Raw genomic sequence first — 21,123 nt, forward strand, 5'->3', positions numbered from 1 at the left:
GTGCATAATAGAATTTTTAACTGTCACTTCCTGTCACTGGAGTTTTTCTGAGCAGCAATGCTGGAAAATCTTTATGGTGGAATCACACCTCCACGAGTTACTTTTGGCTGTGGCTGCTGCAGAGCTGTGCACCATCTGTCATGAAAGCAGCAGAGAAGAGCCTTGGAATAGCAGCCCAGACTCATGTGGGAAACACTGGCATTGGCTACATGACAGAGCAACTGGGAGCTTCATGAGGCAGGCGACAGCTTCCTATTGTAACCCCCCGAGAAATGACAGCAGAGCCATTGCACAAAACTGATCTGGGCTCTCAAGAAGTTGAAACAGCAGAACAATGAGAAAAGTTGTGGCAAGCATTTCTCTGGTCTTGGTTATACAAGTACCCCTAATTCATTCCTGCAAGCAAGAGCAGATCCTATGCCTCGAAGTGCTTTTTCTCCCCAGACTCTTACACCCTGCCATAACAAACATTACAACATGTGGGTATTTTGGCACAGAGCACGTCAGTGAATGACAGTAACACTCCTGAATGCTCTTAATAATAATGGAATATGGGAGAAATCAGGTGTGTATAAAAAAAATACACATGAAGGATTTGCGGTAGCTTTAAGCTCTATCTACTCAGAAATCAAAGAAAATAAACTGTGAAATTACAGCTAATGTCTCCATTTAGTATAGTTTAGAAAGCTGAAATTGAATCTCACGTGCTGTGTTGTATGTATGTCAGGCTTCATTATCTATGCAATGGGAAATTAGCAGCAGTTACTTAGTGCCCAGCAGGATATTTGGCAGCTGTTTGAATCAGGAGCTGATCATCAAGTTTAGAGAATTGACTAGAAAAGAGAGAAGACTAGAAAAGTCCTATAGGGCTACAATGCAAGCAAAAAGGCTTAGTTCAGAGCCTTGTGAAATCAGAGAGAAACTTTCAATTAATTTCATAGTGAGTTGTGTAGACCTTTAATAAAGATTCATATGATCTGAGTAGGAACTAACAAGGAGAGTGAAATGGCTATGAAATCTACAGGATTGGACAAAAGTCTTCTTTCAACAAAGAAAGAAATCATCTGGAGAGACTCTGGAGTTTTGTAGGGGTTGGAGGAACAGCTGGATTCCTACCCAGATTCACCAGAGGATGGTAACTTTACACATAGGATTGATTTTATAAAGCTTCTTTTAGTGAAAGATAAAAAATGTGCTGACCAGTCATAGATGATTTTCTAGGTTTTATCTGTAGCCAGGAGCAGCCATAAGGCAATCCAGTCCCTCTATTTTCCTCTAACAACAAAAGAAGACAAGATGGCTGTCTTATGCTGCAAATCTTCAAGGACTAAGTTTATGTACAAAAAGTGCAACTATCAGTTGTTATTAAGCAGTGGCACTTGGAAGACTGTTTTGAAGAACTCAAAAGATAATCCAGGATCTACTTCTTGGAACCTGTTGAGCATTGTCTTTTTACAGATTAAGTTGTGATTTTGTAATTGTATCTCTTTTAGAGAACCGTTTACTTAAAAGAACAAAATTACATTCAATTGCACTTTTATTAGATAAAAGGAAAGCCATTTTCTGCAAAAGTGGCTCTTTAGAAAACACTGACATTGTAATTGTCTTTGTTTATCCTGCTGGACAGAGCTTGACCAGGTGGAAGCTTCCTAATGCAAATAGCAATGATGAGAATTGTTGAACATTTCAATCTAGTCCTCATAACTTGTCTTCATTGCTCTGAGAAGGCATAGTAGGGAAAAAAACCTCATAAATGTAAAGCGAGGCCTTAGGCTGAGCATTTGGAGACAGGGTGGTGGAAATCACCTGTAAGAAGTGTTAAGAAAGCCAAGAGATTTCTTAGGGAAGTGTCAGCATTGGACTTTTTTGGAAGTCATGTTATTGGCAACTGATCTTGCAACACCTTGCTGTTAAAAGGCCCACTAACAGACATCAGTGCAAAGAGAAAAAAATAACTGTGTCATGTTTAAAGACCTTTACTAATTTGCATGAATTGGCAAGAAAATTGAAAATATTATTTAAATGTAAAAATGAAACAGTGGTGTAGTGGCTAATAGTTAATTTATATTTTAAAAAAATGTATGAAGTTGAGTGCCTCATAAGGCTAAATGGCTAAATTTAAGCTACTAAGTGGTTAAAATACTAATATCAAGCAAAATAGTCTGCTGTAATGAAGAAGGGCAAGGGTTAGGAATTAAAAAGAATCTCATAAAATAGAAGCAGTTTCCACATGATATGATGATATAAGGCTCTATGAGATATAAGGTGCTCTGATAATCCTTGAGGAGTGATTCCACTTAATCCTACTTTATGCCCCTTTATTTATATATTTTCTTGCTTCACCTGCTTGTAGCAAACATTAATACTTATAAAAAGCTATATTTGTGATGCAGTGCATCATGATCAGAAAAAAGAACACTTTTAATAAATTCTGTGATTGAAATGGCTTCTAGCAGATAGCATGCTTACAGTTTTTCCAACCTGAACTGTAGCATGTACTACACTTCTAAAATTCAAAGGTACTGCAGTATCTCTTCCTTACACCTCTGTTTAAAGATATAGTCACTGGAATGATAAGGTTCATTTAGGCATAACATCCCCCAAGGGAAGTAAAAAGGCTACATAAAAAACAACTTCTGAATTCTGAGGACAAAACTTGACATGAAGAAAAAAAATTTAAAAATCAACATTCATTTTACCTGTGGATCTGTCTTGTAAAGAAAGTCACCTCTTTTTTTTTAACAACATAATAAATCTTCATGCAAGTGCTTTGATGTGACCCTTGGAAATTTGAGAGCAAATGTATCTCGTACACTGGAAAATGAAGAGCTAACTGAAACAAGCTATTGTCGAAGTGAACAGCTGCCAGTTTGGGAGCATTGTGCCTACATGTCCTATCCCACCCTTATGGATCTTCAGACTGTTTAATCTAGACAGCTGAGGGCAAAACTCAAACTCGACTCCTACAAAGTGTTTCAGGCAGCTGAACAGGGCTTGCTGATATCACAAAGGAACAGAAAAATAATGTTTTTCAAGCCTCTCTTGAAACAAGTAAATTATTTTTCTATTTTAATCTGAAGTTTAATCAAATCAAACCATATTAATAGGGATATCTTCACCAGTTCAAAAATGTGACGGGTGGTTTCCCTGTCTTGGTTTGAAAAGACAGGTGTCTGCTAAGGAAGGCAGGAGCCTCTCTTGAAATGGAAAATGTAAACTCCCTCTTTCTGAATTATTACAATTTTGAAATGAAAGGGCTCTCAGGCAAAGATATGGGAGTAGGAATAACAATTACTTATGAAAAGTAAAAATAATTTTTAAAGTGCAGTAATAGAAAAAAACATTGACAGAGTCAGAATACAACCTGACGCTTGGTCAGGGTGCTGGTAGCAGTCTGATTAAAGGGTGGCTGCAGCCCTCCTGGAGAGACAGATGTGTTTCTGTTGAAGCAGTGATCCTGTAGAAGGGTGTAGTTTTCCTTTGAAGGTCTGGTGGTGGTGTAGATGGGCCTGGGAATCTGGTGGGAAAAGGTTGCCTGTGGTATTCCAACTCAGATTATATCCAGTTAGGAATGCTTGGCTCCTCCCCCTGGGCAGAGTATCCCACAATGGGATGATGTTATTTTATCAGTCATGCAGTGAGACTCAGTGGCCCATGAACAGGAGATACCTCCCGGAGGGAGGATGGGTTGTGGAAGAGATGAAGAAAACTGCCCCACTTGGTTTTAATGGGTGGCCCATTAACTGAAGACAACTGCCCCACCTCTAACAGATGGCAATAGAATACACACCCCCAGCCACATCTTGCATTTGCAACCTAAGGCATTTCTTTAGAAGCATAATACCAAATTAGACACTCCTACTCAAAGATATAAAAAAAGTAGAACTTTTTTCACATGCGATTTTGTTATATAGACCTTGCAATATAATTAAATTGAATTAAGAAGTCTAAGACATTACTGCATTGTTAGAAAACATTGTTAGAGGATTTTTAAAATTTAAATCTCTTGCTAATGCAGAAATTTGATGGAAATTTTACCTGATTGTAAAATTTGTCAGTGATATTTCCAACCACTTATTTTTGATAAAAATACCTCCTGAATGCTATCAGTCCTACATATAATCTTTCCATATCTGCATAGATAAACTAAACACTGACACAAACAGGTTGAGCTTTCAGGCCAGGATTTACAACTCCAAGACAGGTGGTGACCTCATCTTGAACCATACAGAAGCATAAGTGAGATAAGAGTCCGCAGGTTATCCTCCAGGTAGTATTTTTGGTAAATTAAGACATGCCATAGAACAGAAACAGTGGTGAAATGTGCTACAACCACAGTAATCAAATTGGCCCATTTTCTTCTTCTTAAAAATGTTTACATGAAAGGTCTGGTAGATACCACAAGTACTTTAACAGTGATACAGACCTTTCCCCCTGGGAAATTCTGATCTTTGGGTACAGCCAGACAAAAGTGTTATTGTAGGACTCATTAAGGAGTTTACTTGTAACACAGTAAAAATATACATGACCTATATTAAGACCTACTCCATGGGAATTTATCACGAAATTTTCTCCTTCACTACCAGATAGGAGCTCTTCATTGTGTAAACTGGCAATTACTGCCATGCTGGTCTCATGACGTGTGTCTAAATCAGCTTAGTCTGCAGAGACTCTTCTCTCTGTGCCGGTGCCAGGCACATACCGGATGCTGTTTAAGTGCTAAAGAGAGTCACACAGATGATATTTGGGACAGTGATCTGCCTGCTATTTATATTTCAAACTGAGTCAACCTACATGGATTTCTGAAAGCCTCTTAAGGAAGATTTAAAGAAAGAAACAAAATGAATAGAAGAAACTAAACAAAATGAATGGGGAAAAGCAATGCAGAAAGATGGGAGGTGTTTCACTCGAATACTAGTTATGTGTCACAGTTTACCAACATTGGAAAAAAGAACAAAACTTAAAGATAAAAAAAGAAAGGAAATGGAAACTATCTTTACTTGGGAGATTCTCACTTTCCTGATTCCAGCAAGGACAGCATATTATTTTGCCTTAGGCCTATGCCTCAGGGTTTCCAGCAGTACAGACATGAAAGAAAGATGCTAACTAACAGAAACTAGAAGTGAATTTCTAACAAAGCGCTAGTAGCTGAACACTGTAGGAATAGTCTTATGGCCCCACATCACATATGGGGCCTGAATTGTGCTAAACTTATCAAAACAAGCAAGGAAAGGAGATCCGTGAATTCACATGGCCAAGGACAGCACATACTTCTGTAGCCACTGCAGTTCTTTTGTTGTCACATCTTCCCTTTGACAGAGCTGAGCAGTGTACTTTTTCTGGCCACCAGGTAAATTGCTTCTGTTTTTCCGAAAATAAACTGATGGGCAGCAGGGCTGAAACCCTAGCACAGCACTAGCTCCATTTTCCAGGAGAAAGGATGTACAGAGAGTTTGTAGGAAAGCAAGATGTAGCAAACTATCTTCCCTTGAGAAGGGCAAACATTAACTGAGAGTTTAAATCTTTAACGTGGCCAGCTAACTATAAACTATCTGAGACTTGTTGAAAAGATGCACTGGCTGTCGATTTGAAGAAAAAGCCAGTGACATGCATATGATTTCACAACCTGAGCCTTTGTTTTAAAAATGCTGAAATAAATATCAAAACAACATCGCTTGAAAAGTGCATCTTGTAAAGAATACTGAGAAGAAAAGTATCTTAATTTACAAGTGCGATTGCTTGATATTGTCAAGAATCCTGAATGCTGTACCTGCAGATCTTCTTACACTTCATAGTAAATGAGGTTCATATGCTGCTAAATCCATTCCTATTAGAACTGGGTAATATTTTATGTATCTGGAATTTCATTCTGTTTTCACCTACTTTTTTCCTTGAGTAAATGAATTTAATTATCATTGTGAGTCAATTCCTGTGAGACATAAAAGAGAAAATGATACTGAAATAATTTACATTAATGTACCTGAGTCATCATAGAAATTCCCTAAAAATAAAGATATCATATAGCCACAATGCCTTATCAATGAAATATTGCAATGGGGTCCTTAGTTGGTTTAAGACTTATTGATACCTCTGTGTCAATTCCATTTTTCAAGGAGGTTCAAGTTTCCTCAGAAAACTTTGCTTATTTATGTGATACTTAAATCTCATCCACCCACAAGTCACCTTTTTTCCTAAATCCTTAAGCAAGTGTGATTTTGGGGTTTTTTTTCACTGCTCTTTTTACAGAAGTGGGCAATGTGCATTTAGCATTAGTGCCACTTTGTCTAAGGTTTGCTGAAGCACAGCTTTTGCCTGCGAAGCATACACAACCTTTAAAGTTCATCTACCACCTTTTTTGGAGACTGATAAAGACTTACCCTGCTTAGCAAGAGTTTCGCTTAACAACTTGTATTCTTCACCATTTCCTTCCCTGACACTCCTAATGCTGAATTTCATGGGAATAGCTCTGTATATCAGTATTTGAAATAGAATTATAACCACAGAACCAGTGTTAGAGCTTCAGACAGAAAAGAAATAGGTGGAAACTCACTTTCCTCTCATAGGAAAGAATGGAAGTGTTATACATATTGTTCAACCAGTCACTTATGGATACACTGTTGATTAAAATAAAATAAAATAGTATAAAATAAAATAGTATAAAATAAAATAGTATAAAATAAAATAAAATAAAATAAAATAAAAAAATAAAATAAAATAAAATAAAATAAAATAAAATAAAATAAAATAAAATAAAATAAAATAAAATAAAATAAAATAAAATAAAATAAAATAAAATAAAATAAAATAAACACCCATTTCACAACATATTGAAAAAATGCAGTATTTCTATTGACAGTTTAGGATTAGATTTTTGAGCAACATCCCCTGTGAACTAGAACACTAGTTCAGCAGCCACCAAACCAAATGGTCTGTCTTCCTACAGGTCAGTGCCCTGTGGGTGATTGTTGTCTTAGACATATTGTACAAGAAATACCAAAGCATATGGAGGCTGTTTATTAGACCAAGCATTGCTTGGAGAGCTAACATTAGCCTTTCTTTAGTGGGCCTACTGCAACAGTGTCACAGCTCCATAAGACTTGCCAAAGTTAAAAAATTGTGAGAGCTTCAGTTTTCTGCCAAATATAGTTGAAATTGGTGGCTGCTACTACAACTACTACTGCTACTACTATAATATGACTAATAATCATAATAAAATGTTGAGATTTCTTTTTAGTGTGAGAGCAGGCATGAAAGACAAAGCAAAGGACTACATGCAGTTTTCCAAAGAAAATGTGATTTAATTCCCCTTTCCTTCATCTGCCCACCAATGTCTTAAACTCCATCCTGAATGATATTACAGTTAATGTCAGTGATTTTACAACTGTTGATAGGCATGAAGATTACAGCTGCTTTCAACTCATACTGTTTGATGTCCATCAGCACACTATCATCACATCGTACCTAACAGAAGGCATTGAAATCTCTTTCAGTAATTCCTCATAATTTTGGCCCTTATGGAAATAAAAATACATCTCACAGGTGAAGCAGTGTATCCACCTTCCCATGCATGCTGCTAAACATGGTATTAATTCTCAGCTGGTCTAAATACTGTTCCACTTCAATGCAATTATTTGTATGTATGCTTGGCAAGTAAGTGCAGCAGAGTTTTCTATTTATCTCACTACATGGTATGTACTTTATCTTCACCCACTCAAAATATTATCTCATTATTAAAATATTATCTCATATTAAAATATATTTCCAGTTCTCAAACTGACATTTCATTAATTTTCACAGACACCTGAGCATATATTAAAATCCAACTTTGTGCATAGTGAATAGGATTTTTCAGTTTCTCAGAATTTTTTTTAATGTAGCTTTCCTCTCTTAGAGCATGTAATACCATGGGGGTCTTCAGTGTCTAATTGTGAAGCACTCTTTGTATGTGGTGATCTCTGCTGGTAGAATGACACTCAAATCCCCTTGTCTCAGATCAAAACTTTCATTTCTGCCAACAAGTACAGGTCATATGTTTAAATAGCTCAGGAATGAAATGACATGGGTGTAGATTAGGGTGTCAGGACTCAGAAGTGGAGAGGAAGAAGGACTGCTACAAATGTACTTACCCAGACCTCAAGGAAAAGAGCCATAACATTTTTGCAATGTCCTTTGCAGGCATCAGGGTGGAAAACCAATATGTGGATAGAGGAAGATGCAGTGAGCAGCACCAGGGCAGAGGCCAAAGAGCCCTGTGGAGACAGCAGGTCTGAAACCCCTGTGCTGGAGCTCTCTTCTTGTGCTTGGAGAGCTGCTCTGGCCTGCCACATGCAGCATGGTGTCACACCGTGTCCAAAAGAAGGGTCTGCAGAGGTTAGCAGTCCTGGCTGCTGAGCTGGCCCCAGCTGTGGCTCAGGCAACACCTGAACAGCTCAGCTTAGCACCTGCACCTTCCCTTGACCATGTGAAAAGGTCCAGAAGCGCCTTGCTAAGTGGAAACGGTTTCTGTTAGAAAGAAAAAATTCCCTGACAGGAATAGATACTAGAAAGGATTAGGTGTCTCCTTGTACTGCTTCTCACTTTACCACCAAACAAGTTCCCAGGCTGGAGGAGAAGGTTTGTGCAGATATTAAGTGCATTTTGTGTGGAGTTTTACTAGCCACAGTCTGATGGTGTCCTCCTGGCTGGCAGAAACAGCTTAAGCCACCCCATAAACATCATGTCCAGTTTGTTGGCTGTTATAAGTTTGAATTGGTGTTAGAAATCTACAGTGGAGCCAGCCAGACTGAAGCCTTTTGCAGAAAATGTGTTTGTGTAAAGGCTTGAAATTAGCCAGGTACACTCTATGTGAGGCCCTGAATGGAGGGTCAGATGCAGAAGCTGGGCACAGAGTGGAACAGGGACTTTTTTCCCTCTCTCATTATTGCTCCAGTCGGAGTTGCATAGTCTAGCCAACACTGTGGGGTTTCGTTTAAAAGCTGGCTCCACAACAAAAGTGATATTTGAGGATTCTAAGCTATAACAGATACTATATAAAACAAGCCTTCCTCCAATATACTCCTGACATTCTGTATTTAAAACTCTAAATTAGTGTTTCTAAAATTCAATAGCAATGTTTTGGCAAAGAAACAATGCAATAATGACAATTTTCCAAAGCTGACCTAACGCCATATGCCCATTAAATTGAGGTGCTGTACTCTATGAAGGATCACTTTAGCACTTACTATGCCCATTAAGCTGAGGGAAGAAAAAATAAAATGAATCTCACAATTTGATCGCAATATTTCATTGGATGGAGCACATTTTTATAGTTGTTTATTATTGGTCTTTAAAAAGAAATTCAAACTCATTTCTGTAACAAACCAAGAATGAAAATACTTCCTGTTGTATCATCCTTCTATGAACATCAGTGTGGATTTGCTAGAGGTAGACAGCCGCAGATAATAGAGGGAAAAGAGATAATCCATCCCGAGATTTTTAAACTAAGATAGCATGCAACAGAAATGATCATAATATTCTGACAAATCACAAAATTCTACCTAATTTTTAAAAAACAGTCATAACTTGATACATAGTTTATCTTCTCCTATTTTTTCAATGTAATCTCAAAAGAAAAAAGAAGTTAGGGATCAACTGCAAATCAAATTTCTTTTTTAACAGGTAAAATAAATATTGCTAAGAGCTTCAGCACCTGTGTGTCACTACTCCTGTTTGACCACTGTCTTTTATGATGCACTCTACAAAGAACTTTTGAGTGTCTATATTTTCAAGGACAGGAAAAGTACTTACATGATTTAAATGTCCATAAACATATAGCCAACATAGTCTGTCACTAAACACACATTTCTACTTTGTTCCCCTAAAAGGTAACTCTTCATTCAGCCAAGGAAGTTTGCAGCACTGTTTTTTGCTCTATTGAGATCAATAAGATATATGAATTAAAACTTGTTTATGCATGGTGAGAAGTTCCTGGTGAAACATCCTGAAATGGGCATGTTTTTCTGTTCCTGTAATTTTGATTTTAATTTAAAAATTGTTATAAACCTATCTAAACTTAAACAAATCCTAAATAAAGAATTAACATTTTCTTGTGCATCCTTCACTGGATTGACCTAGAGTTCTCCATAAGTGAGTTAAATGATCACAAGTATTTGCTTCTCACATCACAGAAACATAAAATCATTTAGATTGGAAAAGACCTCCAAGATGATCATGGGCAAACTTTGAGGAAAAACCACTGTGTCAACTAAACCATAGCACTAAGTGCCATGTCCAGTTGTTTTTCAAACACATCCAGGGATGGTGACTCCACTTTCCTGGACAACATAAAGGCACGAGGAGTGCCGCCAGCTCAAAGCCACAGCTTTTCACAGTCACCCTCTGTTGACACTCCCCAGAATGGAAGATCCAAAACTGTGCTCTGACATCCTTAGGCTGCAGGTTTCTGAGACTCAGTTTGACTCTTGGGTTAGCAAAATACACATATTTAAAATCTTTCCACATGTTTAAGGAACTTCTGGACAAATGCATACAATCCTGCCCATGCTTTCCTGGACTCCTGTTGCACAAAACCAAAATGGGTCAGCACAAAGCTGACAGGAAAGAGCTGTGACAAGAGGTGTGCATGGGGGCCCATCAAACAGGCACAGTCCACCTGGAAAGGAGCATGAACATCTATCTGCTAGAATGGATATCTCTCCAGAAGAAATTCTCTTCTCATTCTGTGCTACATGAATATAATTTTAAAAAATAAAATTCAGTAGGAGCATTAATGTAAGTTGCGGCTCTCATTTCTGTTGGCAGGAAGAGAAAGAGTCCCTCAATTTTTTTTTTTCCTTTAGAAATCCTGATAGGTCACAGACTTGAGAAGAAGTGAAAACAGGTTTACTATGAAAGTAAAATATCATTGCAGTACTGCTCTGCCATCTACACCATGACAAGATCAGGATAAAGCTGCAAATCTATTCTCAAGGCAATGCGAATTCTAAGCAACAGCAAGTGGAAATCAAAAAAAATCTAAAAAACAGTCATAAAAGGAAGGTGTAGGATACATATGGCTTAAACTGCAGCTCTTCATGAAGACATAAAAGCTTTTAATGACATCATATTATCTGAAATCCTTGCAATACCTGGCTTTGAATTTAAATCTCAGCAAATACATTAAGGATGATTGCGTACTAGCCAGAAAAATCAAACTGTTCCTTCTTGGCTCTTGATGAATCATGTGAGTGATGCAGTAGGACAGATAGTGCACTAATGGTCAATACTTTATGGAAGGCAGCCTTGAGATGACAGCAGTACTCCATAATGTCTATGTTACTGTTCAGAAGATTTTTGGGAAATACAAGGGGTCTCCAAAAATAAAAACAGTCCTCAAGCATTACAGTGGGCCCAAGCAGATATTTTTAACCTCATTTCCAAACAGCTGTGATTCTCAATCAGTGTCTCACAAGTGCAGAAATCAAAACAGGAAAAGTAAAAGGAGGAAATAATTGCATGGGGGGAAATTCAGGTTAAAATATGAGGAGATGAGGGTGCAAATAAACTCACATAATGAAATCACAAGAGTGTTTTGCAAGTGAATGTCATGAATGATAAAAAGTTAGGACAGTTATGCCTAAATATAGCTGGTTTATCAAAGTAATGTTTCCAGTACTAAAGACAATGTAATAATAACAATTCTAAGTAGAGTAATAGAGAACATAATGCCTAATGTTAAACACTATATGACTGTTAACTTCCTGCTGACATTTATTTCTGTCTGCTTGGGGCTATTTTGTATATCTGAGCAATGACGTATTTTTAAAACACATATTCTGAAATTTTACATTATCAAATTCAAGCATATTTTATGGAGATTTCTGCTCACCAACTAGGATTAGCCTACCAGGGTGAGAATATTTCAAATTGCATTCATTCTTTCTGTAATTATTTTAAGTGACTTCTAATCAGGATTTGAGGACCCTGCCTAAACTCTCACTTCTAATTATCAATTGAGGTTTGAAGGACTTTAGGTTGACTTAAGTAGTGCTGATGTACGTAGCTCACGACTCATTCATGCCAGCCCACCAATTATTCCATTGTGGTGAGGGAAGAGAAACCAACCTCTCTTTGAAAAAAGAAATCACAAAAATACAACACTTTCAAAATGGCAGTATCTTGAAATCTGTGTTATATAATGTGTTGTTTTTAGAACAAGCCAAAACAACAAATAATTTCCACTAGGTCTGTAAGTCAATGCATCCAATAAAGACAAGTCTTTATTAATGACAGAAATCTTACTGATTAAAGAAAGATCTCTTTAATCTAACTTCCAAATTAGGCTACCTGACAGAATTAGTCTTAAATTAAAGCTCTCCAGGAGATGCATGCTATCAACACTGAATTTGGAAGCCATGAGACTGTGAAAGTTACATATTCTCCAAGAAAAATCTTAGGCCATGGTAAATGTAGAGGGCAGAGGCTGCTTTTCAAAGTGAACATATTTCCCTCTAGCCTGGGCACAGGGAGCTGGGGCCTGCCAGACGTGCCCCAAGGTTTGGTGCAGGGAGGGCAGGCCTGAGGGAAGGCAGCAGAGCTCAGCCTTGCCTCCAGAGCCCCTCCCTGGGCACTGCCAGCCCAGGGATCCCAGGCCCTTTGCCCAGACACTGCAGGGACGCTCTCAGGGCTGGCAGGAGCATCTTGCCTGTCAAGGCAGAGCATGAGCACAGCACTTTTCCCGCCAATCTGAAAGTCAGAATGTTCAAGATATTTAAAAGTAACCCAAATTTCTTTTAAAGCAACCATTTGTAAACAAGTCAGATAATAAATTTCCAAGGTGTTTTTTCTTTTCCATGCTCCAAATATACTTTTAAAGTTGTGCATTTTCTCAGACAATGATTAATCTAGTTAGAAGTTCTTGAGTTTGGGGGTAAACCTGATAAAATCTGTGGAATTGATTCGAAGTCCTTACAAAAATTGAGTGATCTTGACTTTCCTTTCCCCTTATTATATAACAAGCTGAATTAGAAAGTCCATATGAAGAAGACTGAATTGTTCCAGGACTTGTCTCCTTGTCTGTGAGTGATTAATATGTAGAGTTAGATTAAAAACATTTTTTTCCTGGCAGGTGAAAACAGAGATACCAGGACCAAATTCATCTCCAGTGACAATTCATTAGGCTCATTACCATCATACTAGGACAGCTTCTAACATTGTTTCAAAAACAAGGCAGAGCAGAAATCTCTCTGCTTTTCAATGAAGAAATATTGAACAGGCACTTCTGTCTTCATTTACCTAGATTCTTTTAAAGGAAGTTATTTGAAAAGCTATGAGGCATTTTCTGTTTATTCAAACAAAGAAAGCTTTTATCCTCACACACCTGTGTCTTCTAAGCTAGGAAATTAGTCAGCTATGTTCTGCTAAAATAGTATATTTTTAACTAATTATGCTGAAACATCCAGCAATGTGTCTCTGAATAGGAGAATAAAACACTATTCGCATTTTATATGGGAATGAACAGAAAAATAATTTACTATCACTTGCTGCAGGAAGCCAGTGGGATGCCTCTGCTCTGCAGCACATGACATTGGGGATCAGGACACTGGGCTTATCTTTTGAGTTCTTTGAAGAAACTCCTCTCATATCCTGGTCAGATAAAACTGTCTACTTGAGCTGTTACAAAGCCTAACTAATAAGAACCTTATTTTGATAACCCAGTTGCCTTTGAGAAAGCAAAAAAACATTTAAAAATGTTTCTTGGGTGCTTGTCACTGCTCTAAAATGAAAAATTCTTGCCTATCAATTTGACTATGCGTTATGAATTTTCCCATTGGTTTGGCTCAGTTTTTGCTTGAGGTGTTGGGGAGACAGGAGCTCTAATAATAGTCTCAGGGAAATTCCCATCCCAGTGTCTCAAATGGACACACCATACTGAGCCAACAAAACTGCTTTATTCCCAGCAGCGCCCAGAGCAGGGGTTCTTTCCAGCCATAACAGGAAAACCTCACTTATTCTGTGCTATCATGTAGGGTGAACATGGGGTTTTATCTTCTTCTTTAAAGCAAACAATTCAATAGTGCAAAGAAATTGATAGCACCTGCAAGACTCTCTTGGTATGAGCCACCCTTCACCATCTAGACAGTCTAATAATGCACTAAGAATTATGCAGATTAAATTCATCTACAGTTGGGAATTAGTAATGAAAATCTATGGCATCAAACTGTAGAACTGGACAATTATAGTGAAACTATATGCCCATGGCAGGGCATTTGGAATGAGATGATATTTAAGGTCCCTTCCAAACCAAGTAATTCCATAATTCTATAGCATGTTGCAATTATACTCTCAGCTGTTCACTTCCACTTTCTGAGGAATTCGCTTAATTTACAGATGGACATTTTGGGGGATTATTTTCACAAAAAACAGTGAACATTCCCATCCATTCTTATCTGTTATGAAGCATAGAGTATTACCTATAAATTCCTCCTATTCCTACATATGGATGCAATTATTAGGAAAAGTCTCAGGAGATAATTAGAGCTTCTTAATTTAAATTGGGTCTTCTTTGATGTTATGAATAGTCAGGAAGGCACAGACCTGAGGACTGTCTGAGAAGGGATTTCTGCTAGTCTCAGGGTCGACATTGGTGTTCTTTTAATTATTTTTCTCATTTCAGGAGTCATCACACAGATGACTACACATACAAGTTACAAAACAAAATAAAAATCTAATGTGCCAAAGGAGAGATAGTAAAGAGAAACTATTTGCAGCTGTTTCCTTTTAAGGAATATTTTGCATGTTTAGAATATGCCAGAAAAGTTGAAATTTCAGAATTCCCCTAGTGAAAATGATGTGTTCAAGGATTCATGCCAATTTAATATATTAGCTCTGTGAAGCACAGCAAGAATAGGAAGAAGAACCAGCACATTTCTGCAGTGATTTTCACAACATGAATAAGAACATATTTATATTCTATCAGAATGGTTACCTTGATAAAACTTGCCTGAAAATTAAAAGGTGTCTAAAACCAAAAGAATTGTTGTGTTCGTTTTCATGGTGTTGTCAAGATACAGTAGGCCAATTCAAGAGTCCTAAGGGTAAAATAGGGGATCAAAATTCAATAGACAATGTGGTTGTCTTTGTACCAGTCTTTTTGCCATAGTACTTTTTCTTATTGCCTTCACACTAGATTTTAATTTTAAAACCTATTGCTTTGCTAAGTAATGGCTATTTCCCGCTCTTCCTGACAACTGGTCAAAGCTGTGTTTTTATTTATATGCAGGTGCTCCATTGCCCTCCTGGGAAAGAGAGGAAGGCAGCAAGAAAACTTATTTTCCTACTACTTAACTTCTAAAAGTGTTGAACATTTTGATGTTCATGTCATTATAAAGCAATAAAAAGTTGCCTCTTAGAACTAAAAAACAGAAATGAAATTTCAAACTGTTTCAAATTATGTTTGTGTAGAATATACAATTTTTAAAGCAACTATATCAGGTGCAGAGAGTAAATTTTGATCCTTTTTGGTTCAGTCTTTAATTAGAAGGAGCAGTTTTCATTGTTGTTGTTGCTGCTGGTGGTTCCTTTGCTTGCTTTCCTGTCTGCTCTCACTCAGCTGAAAAATTCCCCTTAGCAGTGAGATGAACCTCTCTGAGGTCATACCATCCACCAACTTACTGAAGGTGAGATACAGCAAGGTGAATTTAACTGCATGATGCTCTGTTTTGTTTCTCTTTTCTTTCAGGGGCACATCCCAGCTCAGAGAGACACTTGAATTCAATTAGTATTCTATAGAAGGAGGCTTGTTTAGAGCCCTTCCAGCAGTGTTCCCTTATAAAAGGAAGCTGCACCCCAAAGATAACTGGTTGCCATGCAGAAATCAAGTTCTTAAGAAAATGTCATATATTTTCAAAATCTTCTGTGTGTGTGTATATGTCTAAGTTCCTAATGCTGTGGTCAGGGAGTGGAGGAGAAAGACACAAGTTATTCCATTCCTTATTCTGAATATGAATCCCCCTTTTCAGTCATTTGAAAGACAAAAAATGCCCCATGATTTTTTAAATAATTGATTTTTTTCCAGAGTTCTGCAAAATTCCAATCTGAATAACATACTCTTTCCTCCAGCACACAAGACTCTATAAATTATTTTTGAGCACTGCTTTCTTTGATGTAGGAATTTTAATATCTTTGTGTCCACTTACTAATCCTCAGTATTTGCATTTCACCACAATTCTCCTTATTGTCACAGTCAGACCCCCTTCAAGCACTGCCCAGTACTTTCTCATGCTCTTAAAAGATGCATCTACAGCATTAGTTAAACTTAAACATCTCTTAAGAGCTGCCTAGTTGCTGTCCTAAGACTCCTGTCATCATCATCAACCTCGTCTTCATAAGTTATAAACAGGGTCTCTGGGAAAATTCAGAAAGTTAACTAGTCCAGAGAAACTTCCCCAGTGACAAGGATGGTCTCATTGTATGCAGCTAGAAGAATTTCCACCCACTGAAGAATTGACCTAGGGAAAAGGCAGTGCCCACATTTACATTAACTATCCTGTGGTGCTGAACATTTCAAAATCCAATCATGAACTTTGCCTTGATCATGTAATTAAACACAAAAATTCATGTGTGTTCTCTATTATGAGTCAATAATATAAACAACACAAACCCAAAACATGTAAAATCTAGGTGAAGATTACAGCTGAAAAATAGGAGAGAACGGTAAAGTAGATATATTATGGAAAAATAATACAGCTCCAGCTTATCTCTCCAAGTCCTAGCACAGTTTTCCTTCCAGTGCCAAATCCTTCTGGGTGATCAGCAGCAGAAATGAGTAGTGAAACTCTTCCCATCTAAGCATTTTCTATTCTTTACAGTTTTATTTTCCCCCACTCCAAATCTTACAGGTCTGCTTTAATATTCATCTGTATTTATTGATACAGGCTCTGTTAAATGTTTCCATTTATTTAATTTGTTTGGTGTCTTTCAACACTGATTGACTCAAGTCCCAGCTGCCATTAATCTTCCCTGCTGACCATGACAAAGCTCTCATAGATTTTTCCCACAAACACAAGTGGCAGATGATTTATCAAATTCATTTAATGTTGCCCTGTACAGGAGAAACTTCTTGTTCCCTTGACCAAGGGTGGCGCTTGTTAAACAACAAGACAGCATTTAAGGAGTAACTGCTTCAGGTTTTGTTGGATGAGGTAGCCTCCAAAATAACTTGGTACAGAGCAGTCTGAACTAGACTGTTAAAAAGAATACTGTTTTGGAACAATTGCAGAAGTGTGTTTCTCTCTTGCACAGATTTCTTTGTTATCAGCTGCAATATTAAAGTAAGTTTGCAGAGGGTTTATAGATGCTTTTCTTCTAGATTGAAAAGAACATGTGAGCTGTTCAAAGCCATACAATAGACAATTTCAAAAGGAGTTCTCAGCCAGTCAGTTGAATTCCCTGATAAACATGATTTTGCAATAACAATATTAATGGTGTTTTAAGTCCTGCAGAACTGAGTGGTATCATCCATGGTAAACGCATCTTTGCCTGGTCCATTGAGTGGGAAACTGTTTCCTATCCTCCCTTCCAGCTTCAGGAAGCTGAAGAAAAGACAGAGCAGATATATGTATTCATCTACACAGCGGAGAGAAGTTTGAAGGCAAAGGCTGGACAACTGTGTGCCATGGGATGAAGGAATAATGAAACCTACAGGGCAGCTTTTTTTGAAGACTGTGGAGACTTACTAGAATAAAAAGTGATATTATTGCTTCATTAGGTTCATCTTTGTGACACTGCTTTTGTATAGACAAGTTTTATGCTGTTGTAAGAAGACAGAACAAAACAATGGAGATGTGGTTAGGACAATTAGACTCATAATCTTTCATTAGCCAAGTAGTCCTAATATGCAGGGTATTTCTTCTATAGTAAAGGAGAAGAATAAATAGTCTGAGTCTATTAAATTAAAGTGATCAAAGCTCCTACTTTTCTTCTCAAATTGCAGAATGTGACTGTTCACAGGGGCTTTTCAGGTGAGGGAAGAGACGAGAATGTTGACTCCATGTTCAGAAGGCTTGATTTATTATTTTATTATATACATTACATTAAAACTATACTAAAAAGAATGAAAGGAAAAGTTTCATCTCAGAAGGCTTGCTAAGCTAAGAATAGAAAGGAATGAATAACAAAGGTTTGTGTCTCGGACAGAGAGCCCAAGCTAACTGGGCTGTGATTGGCCATTAATCACAAACGTCTAACATGGGTCAATCACAGATCCACCTGTTGCATTCCACAGCAGCAGATAACCATTGCTTACATTTTGTTCCTGAGGCCTCTCAGCTTCTCAGGAAGAAAAATCCCAAGAAAGGATTTTTAATGAAAATATGTCTGCGACAGTAGAACACTGTTTTCTCCAAAATACCACATCCCTCTACATGATTACCAGCAGAAAGCATTGTGTCTTTAGCTGTCATTAGCTAAGCAGGGTTGAAAAATGATATTTGAATGCTTCCATAAAGCTACAAGCACCTGAAAACAGGATCAGAATGATAAATGTTTTCCAAAACTTAACTGGAGCAGGCATTACAGACATTTCTGCAGTCAGGAAATACATTATTTCTAGAACAGGTAATCAAAGAAATCCTCTCAAATTTCCCAGTGCTAATAGAAATTGTTTTTGCCAAGATTATCCCTTGCTAGTTATCCTGTTCATACAGCAACACTTTTTTTTCCTTCAGGCAGCTCCAGGCACATCAGGAGGACAGAGAACAGTTCATGTATCAGCAGTCCTGCCAACTGGACCAAAACCTGAATGTTCTGAGTTTACAAAGGAAAAAAGGGTCCAGACACATGATATGGAGAGATTGCAACTGAAAGGGTGTTGGAAGGGAAGGGAAGGGAAGGGAAGGGAAGGGAAGGGAAGGGAAGGGAAGGGAAGGGAAGGGAAGGGAAGGGAAGGGAAGGGAAGGGAAGGGAAGGGAAGGGAAGGGAAGGGAAGGGAAGGGAAGGGAAGGGAAGGGAAGGGAAGGGAATAAAATCCCAATCATACAAATTGAGATGCTCTCAATTTCATTGCTTAACTCCAAAGACAATAAGTAGGCAGGGTCTAACTTTGGGAAGGCTGATTCTCTCTGACTAACTTGGCACTTCTTCTGGAGTTAGGCAATGCATGTTAGTCAAAGGAAGATTTTTCTGTGTGGGATGTTTGGTGCCCTGGGAAGAAAATGCATTTGATTTCAGAAGGTAAACACTTTCCTTTTTTCTTTCCCACATCACCTAGAGTTTAGAAGTTAATCCTTAAGTTTTTTACTAAGTGTTACCTTGCCTGCACTGATCAAATGTTTTCCCACTCCCATTGATACAACCGTTTGTTAAAGACTGGATACTTTTCTTCTCTTTACTGGTCAGATAGAATCTCCATAATCCCTAGTACCATCTATTTGTACACAGTTGTGCTGATGGTAGCAGGGCTGACTGCCTTTCTGCATCACATGCCTTTTGATCACACAACACAGCAGCTTCAAATGTGATGCTGGGAGAAAGGGAGAGAGACACAGTACAAATGAAAATTAATTTATCCTGTCCAAGTCCAGTCTTTCCCTGAGGCTGAGCAGCAGGATAACACAGAGAAAAGCTAACTCCCTTTTCCAGAACCACACAAAGCACAAATAGAAAAAGCCTTATGAAGTCATACGGTCCTCTGACTTATCACTATAGAATTGTCCTTTGCATTATATTGTATGCTACAGTTTTAACTTACACAACCATTGAAATAAGCAACATTTCCCTTAGGCATATATTCCAAAAGCTACTAGGTCGTATTCTGGGGAAATAAAGGGATAATAATTGCAAAATCTTACCATCTGTCAGATTATATGTCATATAAAAAATGCAGAACTATATTAACAGATCATGGCGTCCAACACTCAAAAATTTGGAAATGAAGAATTAATGCTAGAGTACTCAATATCATGCACATCTCAAGATGATATATTATCCAATTTAACAGTTACGTACTCTTTTTTCACCCCCAACCTCACTTAATGAGCTGACTGTGACTGTTTTCCTTCTTCTCGTTTTTAGGTTTTGAATTCAGGTACTACACAAACCCTTTTGAAGTTTAATCTCCTTAAAGGTTTTTCTGTGGTGCTCTTCAAAATGCAATTTGGGTGTTTCGCACACACTATGCACAGGGCAGCCTTGGGCATTGTCAGGAGTGGTGTTAATTCCCTCTGACAGCCAAAGAGCCCAGGCGTGGAGCACTCGCAATGTTTGGGTGCTCAGTCTGAACCCCAGAGCCTAAGTGTTGAAAATAATCGCTTATGCACTACCATATCCTCCCAAAGTGTAGCTGTTACTGCATCAGTTTTAGTGAGGTTCATATGGTACTCCTGGAAATCCAAGCACGTGTCCCAGGTCAGGCTCTGGAAGACGAGGGATGAAAGCACCGAGTATCAGTGCAAAGCAAAGTACTGGTTTAAAGCTGGATACACCAACACCCCAGGCTCCATATACTGAGCCCAGTCCATTTTTAGATTTCTATAACCTCATGTTCACTGCACAATATCTAAGAGCAGAATTCACAAATTTGCTTATTCACCAACCCTTAGTGGAACCAATTTCCCATTGTGTGACAAACAAGGTGACATAGATGTGTGTTGAACTAGAGAAGCAGAAAAAGCTTCAGACTTAACAGATGGGCATTCATAGACATGCACTTATGGGTACTGGATACAAAATCTAGGGAACAAGTTCTGATGCTACTTCAGCTGAATGTTTTAACTCTTTTAGTCAGAATGGAGAAGAGTCAGCAGAAATCACTCAGGTTTTTCATGCCAAAGAGTGTCATTTAATGCAGTCATTACAGTACAGCTTCTGGTTTAATAATTTCAGCTGTTTCCCACATATAAGGGGATATTCTAGACACTGGTGTAGAACACATCGTAGTGTACTTATATACTGTAGTATGTAGTAACACATTAACTTTCATTTAACCCTAATGTATATCTGGTGTCAGAGGTATTGGTATGAACTGAGCCCTTCCTGGGTCTCTGAGCAGGTGCAATCACACCTAAAGGAGATCAAACTGCCATATCCTCATTATTATCGTGTCTAAATTGACAAAACTGACACGGGTGACATCTGCTGTCAATTCAT

At 37.9% G+C, this 21,123-nt stretch overlaps 1 long non-coding RNA gene across 1 annotated transcript in view; it reads right to left on the bottom strand.

The window, feature by feature from the left end:
- The window catches only part of LOC134417600 (uncharacterized), a 117,392-nt gene that overhangs the window by 34,956 nt on the left and 61,313 nt on the right, over positions 1–21,123 (bottom strand). The gene's annotated exons all lie outside the window — the stretch shown is intronic.

The sequence above is a fragment of the Melospiza melodia genome, chromosome 4, assembly GCF_035770615.1.
Source record: "Melospiza melodia melodia isolate bMelMel2 chromosome 4, bMelMel2.pri, whole genome shotgun sequence".
NCBI lineage: Eukaryota > Metazoa > Chordata > Aves > Passeriformes > Passerellidae > Melospiza > Melospiza melodia.